General features: G+C 39.8%; 1 protein-coding gene across 12 annotated transcripts in view; it reads left to right on the forward strand.

Annotated features, from left to right (window-relative positions):
* The window catches only part of LPP (LIM domain containing preferred translocation partner in lipoma), a 670,528-nt gene that overhangs the window by 138,673 nt on the left and 511,281 nt on the right, over positions 1-20,574 (forward strand). For 2 of the 12 annotated variants that reach the window (XM_072807801.1, XM_072807805.1), the window contains exon 1: positions 5,358-5,579. The exons of 8 other annotated variants lie outside the window; for them this stretch is intronic. The gene's annotated coding sequence lies outside the window, so the exon portion shown is untranslated. Of the gene's footprint in view, positions 1-5,357; positions 5,580-20,574 lie in introns of those variants that run through there. 2 more of the 12 variants (XM_072807807.1, XM_072807813.1) reach the window with 1 other exon arrangement.

Consider the following 20,574-nt stretch of genomic DNA (forward strand, 5'->3'; position numbering starts at 1 on the left):
TCTCTTGCCATAATTCTAGTTCAGAAGCTTATTTAATTTAATACCCAGGTTTATAGAATGTGACCACTGGGAGGGCCATCTCTCTCCTTTTTTAATGTTGGGGGAAACTGAAGTCTGAAGTGTAGGCACTGACTTGCTCAAGTTCTGTCACCAAATTATTGGCAAAACCGGGATTATAATGCAAATGCCAAGTTACTCAATTTAGTTTTCTTTTCATAGTGCTATGCCACATTTATCAATAGAATTCCTAATTTACATAATTTCTCTCCCCCTTGAATCTCATAGCCTTTTGCCTACACCTCTTCTATGCTGCTTATCATAAAGTTCTATCCTAATGTTTTCTCCTGGACCAGTACCCCACTGTTACCCCAAATAAAGACTGAGCTCTGTTTCCTTGGAGAGCTTAACATATTTCCTGGCACTTAGCATGTGTTCAGCAAATAATTGTAGACTTGAAATATCTCGAGCATCTTTTTCTTTCTTGTGTGTTTTGACTCAAGTTTCTTTGCACTTATATTGTCAGAGAAGTCAAGCTCTTCTAGAATTGCTGAAATACAAAGCTACTTTCCTTTAAGCTTCCTTTAGAAGAAAAAAAGTTGAATTCCCCATTATGGCTGAGACCTTTCGTAACAGCTCTTTTGATACTTAAATGTCAGCAACTTCAAAAAAAGAAATGTCAGTAAATTATCAGAGAAAGAAATTGCATATTTATTTGGGTAGATATATTTTAATTGACCACTGAAAATACAGATTATAGCAAAATTCTGAGAAATTTCATATCTTGTACATTTCTCTCATCTGCCAGAACTTTTTTTGTTTGTATCTCTTAGAAGATTTAATTTTACTTTTTTCTGCATTATGGTTATGTATGTACATTTTTCTCCTCCAGTAGATGGTGTGCATCTTGAATTGAAGTTTAAAAAAATTAATTCCTGCATCCCTACAAAAACCTCACTTCATAGGGTGCTAATATTAAAAAGACATATACTTAAATATGGTTAGAAAGTAGTCAATCTTACCTTCACTTACTCACTTATTTTTGCATCTGACTATGGGCCATGTTTTGTGTTTAACATTGGTGATGGGGCTGGATTGTGGTGAGTACATGAGAGTGAATAAAAGATAATTCTCTTTTCCAGAGAATTCTAATTTGGTGGAGGTGTTGACATATAACACGTGAATAGGATCCGAAGTACAGATCTAAGGTACATACATGTAACCTGTTTTAGATTCTGGTGGCAGGTTAATTCTGACAAAGTGAATCAAGGGAGGCTTTAACAAAAAGATAGTGTTTGAAATGAACCTGAATGTGTCTTCATCCTTCCATTTCAGTCACTGGTTTTGATCTTTGTTAACACAACACATACATGTGTGTATAGTAACATGGTTTTCTTTTTGTGATCTGTTTGTAGATTTAAAAGAGGAACAATCTTTACATGGGAGAAAAGAAAGAGAGGAATAGGTTTCATGGAGTAATTTGCAGATTTCTCAGTGTCTGAAAGACCCAGTTGCTAGAAATGTATTGGGATGGTCTTCACCATTAGTGGCATGAACTGCAAGTACATTGGCCAGAGAGAGAGAGAGAAATGTACTGATCTACAGTGATAGTGTTCTCTCCAAGAATTGTCCCATCTAGTTGTTGTTCTCCTCAATAGTTAAATTACATTAAATAGTTCCCTAGGTGGAAGAAGTTTCAGCTTGGATGTCAGAAAGTTCTGGTTCCATAGCTAACTTTGCCATGTATTATTTATATGCCCCCGGACCATTATTTATCCTTTCCCAGGTTCAGTTTCCTCATCTTTGAAAGTGGTGATAATGGAAGGTACCTCTCAAAATTGTGAGGTCACAGAGCTCATGTTTGCCAAGCTCCTAGGGCCAGGTAAGTTATGTAAAAGAGTGAACAGGTGCCATGCAAAGTTTATGCTTTTGACACAGACACACTGCATTTGCATAGTTAACATACAGAACTAGCCTAGACTTCCACAAATAAATACTTTCAGTGTCTTCTTGAAACACGAAGCCCTTTTAGCTAGCTTTCCTTTTCCTACTTGGGAGTTTTGGGTACAGGTAACATTTTGTTCACCTCTTTACTGTAGAGAAGCTAACAGTGCTGATGTGCCACTGAAATGTATGACTGGTCCTTGGCCACAGTCAATGTGCATTTTGGGAAGAGAGCTACGGGGTGTGGTGGGGGACATGGATAGCTCGAGAGGATTCTCTCTGGAAAACGTGGCAGCTGCTTGGTGCTCATCAATTATTGCCTGTGGGAATGCATAGCCAGATTGTTTTTTAAAAGATTTTATTTATTTATTTGCATGCGCGAGAGAGTGCATGAGGGGCTGGGGGCAGAGGGAGAAGGGGAAGCAGACTCCCCACTGAACATGGAGCCCAACGTGGGGCTTGATCCCAAGACCTCAGAATCATGACCTGAGCTGAGGGCAGATGCTTAAACCCACTGAGCCACCCAGGCGCCCCACATTGCCAGATTTTTATGTGAGGTCTTTAGGTCTTTAAATGTTGACAATTCACTCAAATTTTTAGAAAACACTGTGAGAGACAATTTCCTCATGGTAGGAAAGAAATGTAATTTGTGATCTCACCCAGTAACATCAGCTTTGGCTCTTAAAAGCAACAACAAGGCACCTTCAAACTCCACACTGTACATGGCAAACACTTATTAAAGGACCAAATTGGATGTACAGCCCTCTATTGTACATATCCTATGCATATTTTTAATCAATAAAGATAACGGTACATCATGGCCAACACTTACTGAGGCGTCTCCATGGGCTAGGCACTCTGCCTTAGATATAACATATATCATTTAATTCTTAGAATAACCCAAAAAGGTGTGTATTACTTACTATTATCCTATTTGCACAGATGAGGACACCAAAGCTCAAAGAGATTAAGTATCTTTCCTGAGATCACACAGATGGTACATCACAGGTGGGTTTCAAGCTCAGGCCTGTTTACCTTAAAAACCAAGCATACCAGTGGTTCTCCACCCTAATTAGAATCACTGAAATACCCTTAAAAACACTGTTGCTCAAGCCCATCCCAAAACTTAGTAAATCAGAATGTCTGGGGGTGAGATCAGGCATGGGTATTCTTTTAAAAGCTCCAAATCAATGGTTAGAAGTCGCACAGATAACAACACCTCTCCCCACATTAAACACTCCCGATCTCCTATACCCTGTTTTATTTTTCTTTTAAGCATTTATTGCTCTCAAGAAATTATGTGTTTGTTGACTTGTTTGTGAATTTTCTACCTTTGTAGGCTCCAGGATTGCTTTTAGTCTTTTCTCATTCTTTGCTGTATCTCTACCACCTAGATTAGTGCCTGACACATAGTGGGTGCTCATTAAATATTTATTTGACTGAAGAATTGGTCCTTCACTGCAGAAGGGAGAAACAATACCTACTTAGTCCTATGAGATAAGTTGATAACAGTGATGGTCAAGCCAACTTCATTAAAACTTTTAAGACCATGTTTATCTCTTAGATGCTGATAGGCTAAATTGTCCTGACCTGTCCTGAATGCAGTGTGGAACATTTTTAGCCATCTGCAGTGCTAGACTGGCTCTGCTCTGTGCTCTGAGCTGTGTGTGTGTGTGTGAGGGGGTGGGTGGGTGAGGGTGTGGGTGTGTGTACATTGAGTAATAGCTAACGCACTCATGTTACTCTGGGCAAAATTTCCTAGTGAGGCAGCTAGGGATTGCAAGCAGAGCATTCCGAGTTTTGTTATCCAAACGTCAGGCCATGGAACAAATTCAAGACTGATGGTGGAGGTTTACCCAGTCATTAGGGAATTTAGATATTATCTTCTCTTTCTAGGAAAGCCAACTTCTGTAGGGCACTCTGCTCTCCTTATCTATGGCGGTAGTCCTCAGCCTTTACTTGTCAAAGTCTCTGACAGTGGGTTACGTTCATGTAACAGCACATCATGGGCTGTGACGGAGAGAAGGCTGGAAGAAGCTAAGTGGATTAACCATAGACCCATCCATATCTCTGCCTCTTCATCTTACACTTAAGGAGGTAAATGAAGGTGTGAATGACAGTATCATAGGGATAACTTTGAGAGAGTGCTGGTTTCTAAATAAAAAAACAATTCATTTGGAAAGTTAGGACTTTAACAATGACTAGTAATAGGTTGCCTGGGACGCATCTGACAATTGATGGACCCTAGTAATAGTGAATATGCCTAAGCACCAGTATGGCCCAAGCCTTGAGCCATCAAAACCAACAGTTGTGCCACCAAGTCCAGGCTGATGGGCAGCCTTCCTGATGGAGTCATAGTGTGTCATGAAGAAGCATCTACAAGTCAGTGATGTACAGAGGGCTGAGGGGAACTCTAGGCGATTCTCCTCAGGGCAGCACAAATAGTAGAAAGGGCCCTTGCTCTAGAGTAATAAAATATGGATCCTGCCACTTAATGCAGGAGGCTCCTGGGCAATTCACTTGCCTTCTTGGAGCCCAGGTGTCTTCTAGACGTGGTAGAGGAGAAGAACCTTGGCATTCCCTGTCTACCAGGCTTGAGAGGATGGTTAAGAACCTGTGAAAGAACTGCTCAAGAAGTTCCAAAGTAAGTAACCAAAGTAAGTCTACTGCCAGGGTGATTGACCAGTCCTGATGGCTCTGTTCAAATTTAGCCCAAAATGAAGGTTGAGAGGACTCTATGGGAAAGAGGAGAAAAGCAAAGGCAGGACTGGGCATTCTTCAGTGCTTCTCTGGGACAGTCATGTTCTGTGGAGTCCAAGGACAAACTTGGGGCATTTTTGTTTCATGCTTTAGATAGTTAAATGCAGAAAACTGTGTCTACATGGGCTCCTGCCTGTGCGATATTCATGAAAAGTACCGTGCTTGAGGGGGACTGGTTGTCTTAAAAATGGGCTGGTTTTGACAAAGGGGAAAAAGTCGGGATTCGTTTACTGTAAATTGCAAGTAAGAAACAACAGAAAGTTGAATATTAGAAGAACTTTGCTATTGCCAAAACCACACACTTTCACATTAGTAAAACGTGGAGTTCTATCGGAGTGAAATGTGAAACTACTTGCAGACCACAGAGAGTAAAAAGTACTTTTGTTTCATTATTAATACCATTGTCCTTATTTCCTTAAAGGAGAATTGATAGCCACCATAATAGAATCTTTCTCAAAGACCAAACACAGCAAGAAAGAAAAATAAAACCAAATAAACACACAAAAACCTCACTGCCACCATCACCGCGAAGAAAACCCAATGCTCTCAGGATGCATGGTCTTCATCCATTGTGAAGTCATCAGGTTCTAGAAAGAGCAGCCACATTTAGTTCTATCAGGATCCAGTCTTCGTTAAAAGTTTTTTTTTTTTTTTTTTTTTCTCCTTTCCCCTCTCCCCTTTTGGAAGACTGGCAAGATGGCCTTTTTGTGACACAGCCCAGTGATTTTGTCCTCTAATGTGTATGCAAATCTGAAGAGGAGGCCTTGTGGGTACCAGGACTGTCGGTGCTCACCAGGGAGTGAGGCCAGAGTGGCCTGATGGAGGGATGTGCTCTAGGCACTTCAGAGTGAAAATGGAGCTCTTGGAGGGGAAACAAGGTAACCTGGAAAAATGAGAGGCCCTTGACGTTGAGGGAGAGACCCATTCCTTGCCAACCAACGTGTATAATTTTGTGGTGCCAAACCCATATAATGGAGGTCAATAGACTCGAGTTTTCACCTCTTTCACCAATTCCCTAACTACAGCTATCCTCTGCTCATTCCTCAGCGAAATGTGAGAGTTGAAATATGTGTTTTCTTGTTATTCTCCTGACTGATGTTTAGAATTGGTCATTATTAATCTCAGCTCTTTCTTCGTGGGAACCTGAAGTGTTCTGGCAATGAGACGGGAAGTTGAGACCAGAGGGTGGGGTGGATATTGGGTTTAATGTATGTGGATGAACCAAACAGCACAAGAGTTATTATTATTATTATTATTTTGAACATGTATTCCTTGCCACACCTTGGATTAGTGCTCTATATTTGTTATCAGACCAAATTTTGGCAGCAACTTGTTGAGGTGTAAATTTTAGCTTTCTGTTTTAAGCTGTGGAAACTGAGACACTGTAGGAATGAAGAACTTCCCCAAAGTCAAGGCTCTTAAGTAGCTGCATCAGGCTCCAAACCCCAGCCCCTTTGTCAGCCTCATTCTGATAGGCCACAGTAAATGGCAGAGCTGGAAAGACGTAGACCATCTATCTAGCTGGTTCCCTTTCCTTGAATTGGACGTTCTCATTGGTGCATTGTTGTCCAGTCTTTCTTTAAGAAAAGCTAAAAAATAACTGATTAAGGAACACAAAAATATAGTGTGAATTTATAAAGGCACAGAACAGGTATATAATGAAAAATAAATTTTTCTTCTATCAGGGTCTCATTCTATTTACTTCTCCTACCCACAGGCTCACACTGTTATCAGTTCTTGTATCTCTTTCTGGAAATAAACTGGGTACAAACAAACATATATTTGTAGTTTGTAGTCTGTTATATTTCCATGCTTATAGATATTTAGGCAAAGAGGAACATGCTGCATCTTGTTTTTTTATATAATCATAAGGCTGTATGATCATTTCTGTATCAGTGTCTTATGTCTGGTATCTTACAGTTTTAATTAGCATTTCCGTTGCTGTTAATGACTTTTAACATCTTTTTAAATAGGATATAAGCATTTTTTTTTTGCTTTTGTGAATTCTCCTTTGCCTCCTTTTCTATTGTACTGTTGAACTTTTTTCTTATTTTTTACAGCTATACAAATTATTCTTAGTGTGTGATAGGCGTTGCAACACCCCACCATTTTGCATGTCTTTTTAATGTGCATATAAATTAAAAAAAATTATGTAGTCTCTTCAATCTTTGGTTTTTGGGTTTTGTGCAACACTTTGAAATGTCTTCTCCACTTTGGTTATTTAAAAAAATATCTTCCAATTTACTTGTTTTTAATTTGGTTGTTTTTCCTTTTTCCCTTTCTCTCTCTCTCTGTTTCTATCTCTGTCTCTCATCATTGATTCACTGAAATAATATTTTGATAAAAGATATGAGGTATGGATCTACTTTGATATATATTTTTTAAATTTTATTTTATTTTATATTTTATTTTATTTATGAGAGAGAGAGAGAGAGAACAAGCAGGGAGAGGGAGAGGGAGGGAATCCCAAGCAGGTTCCATGCTCAGTGTGGAGCCTGACTCAGGGGCTCAATCTCAGATCCTGAGATCATGACCTGAGCTGAAATCAAGAGTTGGATGCTTAACCAACTGAGCCACCCAGGTGCCCCCCACTTTGATATTTTCTGGTTCCACCTGTCCAAATACTATTTATTGAGTAGTCCATCTTTTCCACACTGATTTGAAAAGCCACCTTTATTATATATTCCATTTCTTGATTCTTAAGAATGCTTAATACTTAGGAATTCGTATCATTTTGAGGAACTTCTGTTCCATTCATGTGTCACTACATGCACCATTTTATTTTATTTTTTAAGATTTTAAAAATTTATTTATTTGACAGAGAGAGAGTGAGTGAGCACAAATAGGGAGCAACAGGCAGAGGGAGAAGGAAAAGCAGGCTCCCCTCTGAGCAAGGAGCTGTATGTGGGACTTGATCCCAGGACCCTGGGATCATGACCCGAGCTGAAGGCAGACACCCAACCAGCTGAGCCACCCAGGTGGCCCCATGCGCGATTTTCATACTTTCAATTACTGCACCTGTATAATGTGTTTTGTTATCTGATGGGGCTACTCCAATCTCATTAGTTCCTCTTTTTCTAAACTTTACTGTCTTTTAAGGTGCTTTGTTTCCCCACGAACTTTAGAATGAATTTGTTCAGTTCTGAAAATAATGTCCTGTTGGTATTTTCATAGGAATTGCTCTAAACTTATTCACTTACATTATGCACTGCAAACATGTTATTTCTTTTTCCTAGAACACAATGCCTTTCCAGTTGTTGGTGTCTTGTTTTATGTTACCAGGAGCATTTAAAGTTTTCCTCACGTAGACAGTGCATAATTCTTTTTAAGTTTATTTTCCTAGGTATTTTTTGCTTTCTCTAGCTAATGGAATTGTTATATCATCTGTTTGTACAGGTGTGTATGTAGTCTCTTGATATCAGTATATTGATTTTCTATCAGCCCCTTTTACTGAATTATCTCATTATTTGAATGAGTTTTAGGTGAATTTCTTCGAGTTACTAGTTCAGCAATCATATAATCTGGCAATAACTATAATTTACATTTTTCTTTCTAGTTTTTATAACTCTTACAGATTTTTCTAATCATGTTATCTGCTACCTCTACAAAAGTAAATATTAAATAGCATTAGATTGAATGTCCTTCTCTTTTTCCTGACTTTAATGGGAATGCTTATACTTAAAATGTTCCCTATTAATTGTAATTTTGGCTTTGGCTTGAGAAATATACTGTGTTAAAAAAGTGTCCATCTCTCTTTTGAGAGTGTTTTTTATTTTTAAAATAGAGACTGGCTGTTAAATGTTTAATACCTTTTTTGGAAACTAGGGAAATCATCATGTGTTGTCTCCTTTTCTGTTTGTTGAGAAAATATCTTAGATTTTTATCTTTTGTTCTGTAATTTGGTGAAATATATAAATACATTTTTCAAACATGAAATCATGCTAGTGTTCCTGGAATAATATCCACTTAGTCATAGTTTATGCATTATATTTTTAGTCTTGTTGGAATTTAGAGGTTAATAATTTATTAACAATTTTTGCATCAATTTTCCTAATTGAGATTATTTGAAAATTGTGCAGGTGGGTATATGTGTCTCTTTGCATTTCCCAATTCCACTATAAAAGTTATGCTTAAATCATCATAAAATAATTTGGAGACCTTTTTTTTTTTCTTTGCTTCTTTTTGAGATAGTGTGAATACCACTTAGATGATCTGTTCCTTAAATATGTGATAGAATTCCCCTGTGAAACTGCCTTGACTTGGTGCCTTTTTTGGAGGGGTGGAGTTGTTTCCACTTTGACAAATTTTTATATTTCTCCCATCCTAATTGGACTAATTTGCTTTTATATCTCTTCTGTGGTTATTTTGTTAATCGTATTTTAGGAAAGTCACCTATTTCAAATTGATTTGCATGGAGCTAAATAATTTCTTCCAATTTTTTCATTTCCTTTGTGTTTATGGTTATTTCTACATTATTAGTGAAAGTTTTGTGGTTTTGTGTTTTAGTTCTCTATCTCCTCTTTTGATTAGTTTCACAGAGTTTAGTTGTTATTTTTTCAGAAAACAGCTCTTGCACTTATTTATCGGCTCTACTGTTCTTAATTTGCTCCTAAAAATTGTCAATAATATGTTTCTTTTGCTTTGCCCGGGCTCATTTTGTTGTTTTTCTAATTGTTTGAGCTTGACTCTTAATTCATCTATTTTTGTTTCTGCTTTTTTGTTAATGTAAATTTAAAAAATGCGAGATCCAATTAGAATAAGCCTCACCGGACAAGAACCTGTCTGTGCACTTCGAGACTACCATAATGCCTATCACATAGCAGGTGCTTAAGCAAAATTTTTGTATGAATAAATAAACCCCTATGAAATAATTATGGGATTTGTGTGACAGCCCTCGTTCTTCTCTGCTGTCTTTGGCCATTCTCTCTAGGCATCTGCTCATGTGGAGGCATAAGAAAATATTGACATGCTTCACATTACATTTTCAGAGTATGTTATTCATGTATTTATTTGTAAAATCTACCAATACAATTTCCCCCCAATCAAGTAAAACTAGGTAAAAAGATCTCTGCAAAGATTAGCTGAGGAAGAAACATATGTGAGTAGAATCAGAATGTTAAGAGCTGACAGGTTAGCAGATAGCATGCCCATGATTTTTGTGGGTTTGGCCCCTTTGTTGAAGCTAAATCTTACAGAGAGGCCCAACCCTAGAGGTAAAATGATTAAAACAGATGTGCTGCAGTTGGCGGGGAGGGTGCTGCGCCAGGGGAAGCCCAAGACTGCTGCTGGCTGCCTTCCCTCCTGATCTTATCCCATGTCTCATTTGAAAACCAATAGTTGAAAAACTCTCAATTTTCAGATGAGAACGAAAACAAAAATGCAAAGAAGGCAAATGATTCATTCAAAGTTACTCAGTGAATTAGAGCCATCATGTGGGAATACAACTCTGGCCTTCTGTTTCTGAATCTAGTGGTATTTCCAGGCTCACAGGAAGCTTCCTGTACCTTGCTCCACTGTGTGTGTTTTTGGATGGCCCTGGTGTTTGATTACCTCTCGTGGCAGGCCCAACAGCCCTTGCTAAGGCACAGACTGCATATTTGCTGATCCCTGAGGGGAAAGCTGTGATTCAGACTTTGAGGTCTAAGAATTGCAGACTTAGTTTCTAGTCTCCCGATGAAACTGCTAATCTGGGTGCCAGTGGTGTTTCTGCTACACGGACACCTGCCCACACAGCATGATTAGAAATTATAATGATGACGGCGATGAGTCTTCCAGGACACCTACGTTCTTTGCAAGATATTTCTGCTAATCGTCTCTACCAGAATCAGTTGGAGAACTTTTTTTAGTTTTTTTTTTTTTTTTTAATTTCCCCCTTTCTAAGTCAAGTAAAAATACTAGTTTAATTCTGGTGTAGGGTAATGATTTGTCCTCACCATTACTGATGTGTCATTTTTTGCTCATGGGATCCCAGAGCCTCAGATCCATGGGGTGATGATGGAAAGCACCCTGGGCTACATGTGAGGAGATTTGGGTTCAGATTGCAGCCGTGCTCCAGACCTTGGTAGCAGTGCCCCAAATCTTGGTAGATATTACTTCCCTTCTTCGTTTGCATCTTCGTTTCCTCTTCTCTTCAATGGGCATCCAATTATGTTGTGTCTAACTTACAGAGTCACGGGAATCAAATGAGGTAATGAGTAAGGAAATGCTTAATTAACTCTACCCTATAAATTGAGAGGGTCATCACTGAAGATCTTTTGCACTATTGGTATCCTAGCTTCTTAGGGTTTTATGGAATGCACAATTGAGTGTGAGAGCTGGGAAGGTAGTTCAGATGAAGGACTAAAATAAAGCCTGAAATGTTACCATATATGGGCTCCACCTTGAGCCAGGGAAAAAGGCTGCCACGAGGGGTTGGCACACAGGGGAAAAAGGTAGATCCAAGGAATTGGGAGTCTCAGTGGAGAAGTAAAAGCAAAAATTAGAGGTGGAAGAGGAGGAGGCTAGAGTCTGGTTGTGTGACAGTGGAGCTATCGTCTAGAGGTGACAAGAGGCATCAAAAAATGCTGGCACTGGCTTTGAACCCTGTGTATCTGGAGTGTAGGGGGTCAGGAGGGTGCAGATAGAGAGGCTGCAGGGAAACCCGTGCCCTCAGAGAAGAGCCACGTCCAAGAAGGCCTGCCAGATGCCCTCAGAGTCGGATGGAAGCAGTTCCAAAGCTTCTATCAGAACAAAGGGCCAGGAAGTGCCTTGTATTCTTTGTCTTTGTATTCTGTTATTTAGTGTGGTACTTTATTCACAGTACTTGCCTTTTTAAAAAAATTGTTTTTGGTTTTGCCTTTTAATTTAAAGTCTGAATATCTGAAGGAATGTTTAAGAAGGGTTCTGATGGGAAAGAGGCAAGTGGGTCATTCTGTTTCTCTTTTTTGGTTTACTGTTTGCTCATCCAAAAAATGTTGATCTCCCTAGCTTGATTTCTGTAATGCTCACTACCTTTGTTGGAGGGCAAACATTTTTCTAAAAGTAGGATGAGAAAAAAATACTTGGCAAATATTTTGATATTATTGTTAAGAGTGTTGAGGGTTCAGGAAGGAGTAAAATGTTTTTAAAAGTCCATTTCCTTTAGCAGAGGACTTGAGCTTATAAATTGGGCTTGAATAACTCTAGCTTTTATTCTGGTTTGTCTTTCTGTCTTTCCTTCTTTTTTTCTTTCTTTCTCTCTCTCTTTCTCTCTTTTCTTTTTTTTCTTTTCTTCTTTTCTTTTCTTCTTTTTCTTTTCTTTCATCATCTATCTATAATCTATCTACCCAACCATCCATCCACCAACCCACTCACGTGGGTAGATAGATAGTCTACCATCTGTGCAAGATGGTAGACTTGAATTTTTCTTATTATTTGATCTTTGATTGGTTTTGCTGAATCAGGTAACCTGAATTGAAAATGAACTGACTTTTGAAAGAGAGATTTGAGGAGAAAAAAAAATGTATCCTGATTTTTTGAAAATAATTTTTCCCAGGCTAGGTTATATAGTTTCACTAACACTTGGGGTGGGAATGAAAAGGTCTAGATACATTGAATCTCTGGAAACCCTGTGAATGTTGTTGGCTGAACTTTTTTCCCTTAACGTCAGTTAAATAGGGACAATATACTATCTGAAACCTTCAACCATGATTTGGGAAGATGATTCTCTATCTTTTGCTGGTCCAAAAATAAAATAAAATTTAAAAAATAGCAAAAATGGGAAATTTTCAATTATAATTTACTTTTTGGCAAAGCCAGTCTTTCTCATTCTGTTCCTTTCTTTATTTATAATTTAAAAATATCTTTAATTCAGTTAATTCCTAGCTTCCAGTGAACCTTTTAACTAATCAAATGCATTTGAGATACTTTTTAATTTATTATAAGGACAATACAAGGCGAGAAATCATTTTGTGTAATGTCTTTTCTTGTTGTTCAGTGTTGTCAGCTCTTTTTCCTGACAAGAGTTTCAATTTGGCTGGAAGCAGCCTGAGGGTATTCATCCCCGGTAATGTTTACCATGTTGCTGTTGGTGAGTTACAAAAATAGTAACTAGCAATAGTAACTGGTAACAGAGTCCCTGTATGCCTTCACCTAGCTTCCCCTAAAAGTAATATCTTGTATAACCAAATACATCTGTCAAAGCTAAGAGATTATGGCTGGTACAACACAGTAAATTATACTGCAGATGCGTTAGATGCACCTGTTTCTCCATGAATGCCTTTTTATCTCTTCCATGGTCCAGTTCAGGATTTATTCTGGATTTATTCATTGTGTCCTTTTAGTCTCCTCTGTCTGTAACTGTTGCTCGACCTTTCCTTGTTTCTCATGACCTTGATCCTTTCTGAATGTCCTGGGCAGGTATTTTGTAGAAAGTCCCTCCATTTGAGCTTGTCTCATGTTCTATCATGATCAGAGTGGGGTTGTCGATTCTGGGGAAGCCCGCCATACAGGCCAAGTGCCTTTCCTATGGATTCATGTTGGGAAGTACGTGATCTTAACCTGAGGTGATCCTGTTACAGAGATGTTAGCCTTGCTGGTGATCAGTTTTGTTTTGTTAAGTTTTAACTAACAACCTTCGTCTAAGACTATTAACACTCTGGCACTTTGGCAAATTGGTGGTGACAACTGCTCACTGGTCTTCAGACTACTAGCTTCATTGTGGTGGAGGGCTTGCACTCTCAAAGCAGGCAGCTCCCACAGCTCTGTGAGGAAATGTGGTGTGGACCTGAGGCCCCTGATCAGGTTTGCCAGTCTGTCCTGTTTTAACCCTGGGGCCTGCCCGAGGGGAGACCTGAGCTATAATGCTGGTTTTGTGGATTCTTAGTGAACTGCACAGGAATCAGGTGCAGTTCTAACTGCATAGAAATCAAGTCTCCAACAGAAAGGAGAACACTAAGGAAAGCAAGTGTAAGTGAGAAGTGGGCCTCACCTGTCCCTCCTCATGACTTCTGGAGATGATCCTTCCCTTCATTACTATGGTGTCATGGATGCCAGCCATTTACGGATCAGATAGAGTCACCCCTCCTCCTGTCATGAAGAAAGAAGTATGGAGAGTGATGGAGGGAGAGCTCTTTATCATTTGATGAGGGAACAGAACCATGGACCAAAACCAGCATCCCAGTGGGTAGAGTGGCTAAGTTGCTATTTTGTTGGTAGTAATCCTTGGTCTTGTTTGGTTCTCTTCATCTTTACATACAGGGTAGGGCCATTTGCTAGCAGTATCCTGCAATCTCTTGATCATGAAATTTAAGATTTAGAGAAATAATTGGCAATATTGACTGGGTTGGGTCTGCCTGTGGGAACCTATGTATCTTGATGTCTATTGTAAAACCTGTCTCTCTGTCTCCACTAAACGTTTTGCTTTGTTCACTTACTGGGAGGTAAGGAGAGGCTGGGGATGTGTTATCCAGTGTGATAGCCAGTAGCCACATCTGACCATTGAGCACTTGAAGTGTGGCTGGTGTCAGTGTTAAAAGGGTAATATTTTGTATATATTTGTAAAATAAATCTTTCTCTATTCATTTGATTTTATTTTCTATTATTTTAAAATGTAACTACTAGAACATTTAAAATTGTGTATGTGGCTCACATTATATTTCTGTTGGATGGTGGTTTGAGCCTGGGAAGAATATGGAACACAGTAAATTGACCTTGTGTTCTTCCCTGAGTTCTAATAATGTTGGCATTAAAAGGAAAAGCTTCAACAGTCATAATTTTCATTAAAAAAATCTGATTCAGAAGAATTGGCTCATTTTACATTATTGCTTGGACTGGAGAAGAATCTGACATTTGGTATTTTCATAATTGAGAACATAACTTGCTGACTTAAAAAAAAAATCACAACATTTTGTGCTTGGCCTTAGGTACCAGACTTTGAGCTCTTTGAAAATAGGGATTGTGCCCTTCTCTCTTTCTACCATCCTTTTCCCCAAAACCACATGTTAGCTAGCACATAGGTGGTTAGCTGGCATTTGTTGAGAAACAAAATAACATTTAAAAAAGAGAAAACCTTATGAAGCTACCCTGTATTTATGGCTGGAAGAGACAAATATCTACCTTTATAAGGCAACCCTTCTTCTTAAGTCAACCACCCAAATTAAAGAACATTGATCCAAGTGTTTATTTACTTCTTGATTTGATTACCATTCTCATCAGGTGTCCCTGTCAGCTCTGCTTGTGATAAAGAATCTTTTCAAAATGCTTAACCTCATCACCCCTCTGGGGAAGGGGAGACAAAAAAGGATGCTGCTTACACATATTAATCTTCACCTTGTTCAGACAGTATATTTAAGGCCCTGAAGACTGGATTATTCTTACTTTCCCTCATGTTTGATTCTTTCTAATATCTACCGATACAATGGAGGATGTGGGAATAATAATGAGAGATGAGTTTAAGCTTGGACTACATTAACTTTTCATTTGTTTGTTTTTCAATTTTTATTATACTTCATAACAAGCCAAAGCCTGTATGAACTCAGGACTCACAGGCCTTCAGTGTTCCATTATATGTACTCCCCTGATTCTTTGTCTTTGGTGCAAGCCCTGGGGCTGGGTGAGGAGGCAGTTTTTCTTAGATGTTGTTTGGTCAGAGATCTGTGCTGGGAAATTCAAGAGCTTCCATGACTCCATGTTAGGCATGGTGCAGATTCTACTGATCTGTGAGTCCAGCTATAGTTAAGAACATGTCACCTTGGTCAGGGGCAAGCCTTGTAGAGTCTACGATGGCTGTGTTGCTCACTACTCCTGGAAGCGACCTCTTGAAAGAGCCCTTTTGGTTATACAAACCAAATAGTTGGTTATACAGCTATTTCTTATATTTCTTATTTCTTTTTTTTTTAATTAAAAAAAATAAAAACTTTTTTTTTTATATTTCTTATTTCTAAGAAATAGTTGAAGCTTTGATTCTTCTGCAGAACAGGATGGAAGATCACGGGTTCTCTTGGAAGTATACAGGGCAGCAGTAATGAGTGGAGAAAGGATTGGCCTTGGAGTCAGAAGGTCTGTGTTTACTTTCCGATTCTCCTATTTTCTGGTTGTTGGATTCTGGACAAATAACATACCGTCTCTGAGCATTAATTTCTTCATCTGTCCAAATGGACAATCTCTGCTTCATGGGATCATCATATGTTAATGTAAAGGGAGTACCTATTTTGGGGACCGATTCTTGGGCTTTATAAACACTAAATGAATTGGTTTTTTTTTTTTTTTTTTCACACAAGTCCTGTGATTTTGTTGGTGAAAAACCAATAGCCGTCGTCTGTCTTCATTTTGGAGGTGGAGAGGATGGTGCTGGGTAACCGGGGGGTAAGTTCCACTTTAATTCTAGCTTTGAGAAAAAGAGCAGGGAAAATGTGGTAAGCAATTGCTTCTAAAAAGCTGGGACTAAAAGCACTTGATGGATTTGTGCTGGCTTCCCGGTAGACTCATCTCTGCACTGCCCGCATAGCACAATTAATAGTTATTACTCAAGAAGGAACAAATAAAAAAAGCGAGAGCAGGCATAAAAACATCCTTTCATCTTCCTGACGATGGTCCCCTTTGTCAGGTCTGTGGAGCCATACCTGTGAATCATCCTGGGAAAGCACAGTGTGGGTGATTAGAAGGAAGATCTTGTGGCTCATTTCTTACCCACTTCCTGGGCTGGGGAAATGTCTCAGCTCATCTTTCTTATCTACTGATGTCTTGTCAATATCCACTACCGTTCACCATGCATCTTCACAAACAAGGGCCTCTTTCTCACTCCAAACCATCACCGTGTAGAGAGCCAGTTACACTCTCTGCAAAGTTGTAGAGCAAAAACAGAATAAAGCTGAGAAGGTAAGAACGGGGCCATGGAAGAGCCCTGGAGTGTGGGTACAGGACAGAGTCTGAGCAGGAACGTGAAAATATTCAAGCTACGCTTGTGTTATGAAGCTAGGAAATGAGTCACGTTCTGCTACGGACCGGGCACTTGACCTTGCGTACTTCACTCTTAAGCTCCCAGAGTCCATGAATCAAGTGTTGCCACTTGCAGTCTGGAAGCTTAGTCAGAGCCTAAGGAAACCCTGCCTTTGAGGATGGGTACCCCAACTGGGCATCTGCTTCTGCCATAGATTCAACTTTTTAGGCACAGTGGAGGTGAGGGTAACGGATTTCACAGTATGTTCCTGTGTTTCAATCTGGCTGAAGCAGGAGGGACTTTGAGTAAGCTACATGGGGTTTCTGAGTTTCACTTTTGCCCTCTGTGGGATAGGAATAGGGTTGTTGTCAGCACCGGAGACCTTGCACTCTGTAAGGGACCTGGCACAGAAGAAACTCTAAATAAATGATTGGTATTGTTGATATTATTCTTATTATTATCTGTCACCACAATCATTTCCTTGGCCCTATCTCATAGGGATAACTGTGGCCACAGGAAGTATTCACTGTGAAAGTGGTTTGCACTAGATAAATGGGAACTGCACAGTGAATAATGCAATTAAAGAAAGCTCAAAATCAATTCCACCATCTTCTTTTTTATTTTCACTCATGGGTTATTTGTCGTCAAGTCTCGGACTGTATCTCTTTTTTTTTGCCACCTCCCTTGGATTTTTCCCTTCTTCTCTCTTCTACCTGCTATTACTCTAAGCCGAGCACTCATTGCCTCCTGCTGTACTGGTGTTCCTGCCTCCAGGCTCTCTGAGAGCCTGCTTCTAAAGTGTGGTTCCTGGGCCTGTGGCACCACCAGCATGCCTCACAGCTTGCTGCAAATACAGCATCTCGAGGCCCTCACAGACCTGCTGAATCACAGGGCATGTTCATCACCCTGCTGTGGGGCCTCCATCCAACTCATTTGCTCAAGAGTAGCTTCTTACCAGTGTGTGCGTGTTCTGCCTTTGGACTATTTCCTGTCTCTAGTTGCTCTTAGTGCCTCTTTTGCAACAGGTGTTCGAGAGGGGAAGCATGGGGCCATGGTAAGGCACTAGAATAGGAGAATAGTGATTCAATCCAAGTTACCATCCATGACCTTGACTATGACAATAGAGTCTGAAATGGTCTCTATACTTTTATGATTTCCCTTTGTTGCCCTTCTCCACACCACATGATGAGATCTTCTTAAATTATTAATTGGATCACATCTCACCCCCTGCCATATAGTGGCTTCTTGGTATCTAGAAACATTCAGAAGACCTTCTTGTGGCCTGCAAGGCACTGTGAGGTGGGCTTCTCTTGTCTCCTACTCCATGAGCACTTATTCAGTAAGGTAAGGACACATGAACCTTCCTTTGGTCCCATATATAAGCCAGTTTTGTTCCCACATGACCTTCTTCTGATTCTGTCTATGACTGGCTTGGGCTCTTCATTCCAGGCTCAGTACGAATGACATCTCCTCGGCGAGATCTTCCTTAACCTACAGCTAATGTAGCAAACCTCTCCCCTCTCCATCGCTTTCTCCCTTTATCTTGTTTTATGTTCCATATAGCACCGTTCTCTGGAAGCATGGTTACCGTGTCTTTGCTTTCTTCTTGTATATTGCAGACTCTTTTGGTGAGGGATATCTTAGTTAAAATAATGATGGTCATGATTTGCTGAGTGCTCACTATGGGCAAGGCACTGTGTATAGTACACTCTAATGGATCAGTTCATTTGGATTATTTCATTCTCTTTAATGGATTCTTTGCGTCTTTGTCTACCCTGGTCTGAGGGTATCAACTCCCAAAATGCGGTGACAGTATCTATTTGTTGTCAGTCTGTTCCCAGCCTGTAGAAGATTGCCCACCATTAGGCATAGGAGTAGTGCCCAGGAAAATGGTTGTTTAGGAGATGTATAGATCCCAGAAGATTATTGCCGGGGAATACGTCTACATGGAAGGAAAGGGAAAGAGTCCCTCGTCTCCTATTCTGGGAGAAAATAGCCTTGAGTTCATCTTTATCTTTAGTCTAAGACAGGGAGCAGGCGTTGGAATCTGAGTTGGGGTTTGCTGTTGCAACCTTGGGTACAGAAGCGGATCCTGACAGTCTGGGAGAGGCGTTCTCGAGTGGCACCTTAATGAGAACAAACCCTTGCTAATACTTTCGGTTTAGTGCATAGTGTGGCTGGAAATACAGGGCCTTATGACTTTTACGTTCTTTGCGTGCACGCTTTCGATGTGCGTATGTGAGCCTTTATTATTATGGACTCAGCCGGCAGTAACCATGGTGAGTAGACCTATCACACAGCATTTTTCTGAGTCAGTTTAAAATGCTGACAATTAAATATACCGTACTCTTTTAAGCGATCCATCAGTCTCCCTTGTTGTCATGGTGACCGGAGTATATTTAGAAATGTGACAAGTACACTGAGTTCAATTGCACTTTTGCCAAAACATAGTTTTGCAGCTAAAATTGAATTTCCTGATTGAAGATCCAAGTGCTGTTAAGGGGGCATAATCGTTTCTATACATTATTCTGGAAGCATAACTTACATCATTCTATTAAATCAGCAGTTAAAGTCTTACTGGGCTAGTAAGATACTGACACTTGAGTGGTTGTACGTAGAGTTGATGAAATGAAGTAAAATAAAGGCGGCATCATGTTCTTTCCTTTAAAATTAAATTGGGCCTCACCAATATAACTAGTTCAATGATTAATACCTTTATGTCTTTATAAAGAAATTGTAGGTAAGCGTGCATGTGTCTGTTCTTCCGGATTGTATTTTTAATTGAAAGAAATTTATTAGGCACCTCCTCTCTCCTACATACAATCTATTCTTAGCAGTATGAGGGCATCTCTTTTTCTTTGGTTTGACCTCGGATTGACAAGCATCCTTATTTTTCCCCAGCCTCGTTCCTGCTGGGTTCTTCATGGGGCAAAGCGATGAAATGAACATGACTTTTTGCCGAAACAAAAGGAAAAGTTAAAGTCCCCTCTCTTGTCTGGTTGGGAACTAGGTTTGGATTCTCACTCCCTGTCTGTCCTTTGACCTGTCTCTGCAGTGCTAGGAGAATGATGTTGACGATGCACTCCTTCCTTGTTCTTTCCACCAGAGGAAGTTGAGGAACTTATCCAGTGCCTGGTCATTATTACAGCCCTGCTTCCATTCCTGGCCAAAGACAGATTGTTTTTGCTTTGGGGATGAGAAATAACAAGTCCTGGATACTTTTGCCTCTGAGTTTTCATGGAGCTGAATGTGTCAGCAACTGGGATAGATTTTGAACCCTTGATGCTATATGGTTAAATTGTTTTTATTTCTTTCATGTACATTGCAAACAATGATGAGATATCCTAGTTATAATAACAGTGGGTAAGATTTCCTGAGTTTTTATTATATGCTTGCATGTAGTAAGCTTTGTATGTATGTATGTATTTGAGCACACACACATGCACACGAGCAGGGGAGTTGGCAGGTAGACAAAGGGAGACAGAGGGAGAAGCAGATTCCCATTGAGAGGAGAGCCCAATGCAGGGATTGATTCTAGGACCCCGAGATCATGACTGAGCCGAAGGCAGATGGTTAACCAAATGAGCCACCCAGGCGCCCCTGTAGTAGAGATTTTAAGGATCATTTCAGTGGAACTACACAGTAAATCTTATGACGTACCTCTATTGCCATTCTTATTTCACATTAAGGAAACAGGTATAGAGAGATTTTGTCTATTGACCAAGAGTATACCTCAAATAGCAGTGGAGTCTGGATTCTGATCTCAGTGCCCTACTAACCAGTGCCTGCTGGCCTACCCCGTGGTGAAGTCATATAGATATTTCAGTGTTTCCAAACGTTCACTGATGTGGCCATTACATAACAGTAAACAGGTAGCAGGGTCTGAAGGCATTGCTGAGCCGCCCTGTGTCTCCCCTAATGGTTTAGAACCAAAGGGGTTTGGTACTGGGCAGAAAGGGAGCGTACGTAAGTCCCGC

This window comes from Canis lupus, chromosome 31 (genome assembly GCF_048164855.1).
Source record: "Canis lupus baileyi chromosome 31, mCanLup2.hap1, whole genome shotgun sequence".
NCBI classification, from domain to species: Eukaryota; Metazoa; Chordata; class Mammalia; order Carnivora; family Canidae; genus Canis; species Canis lupus.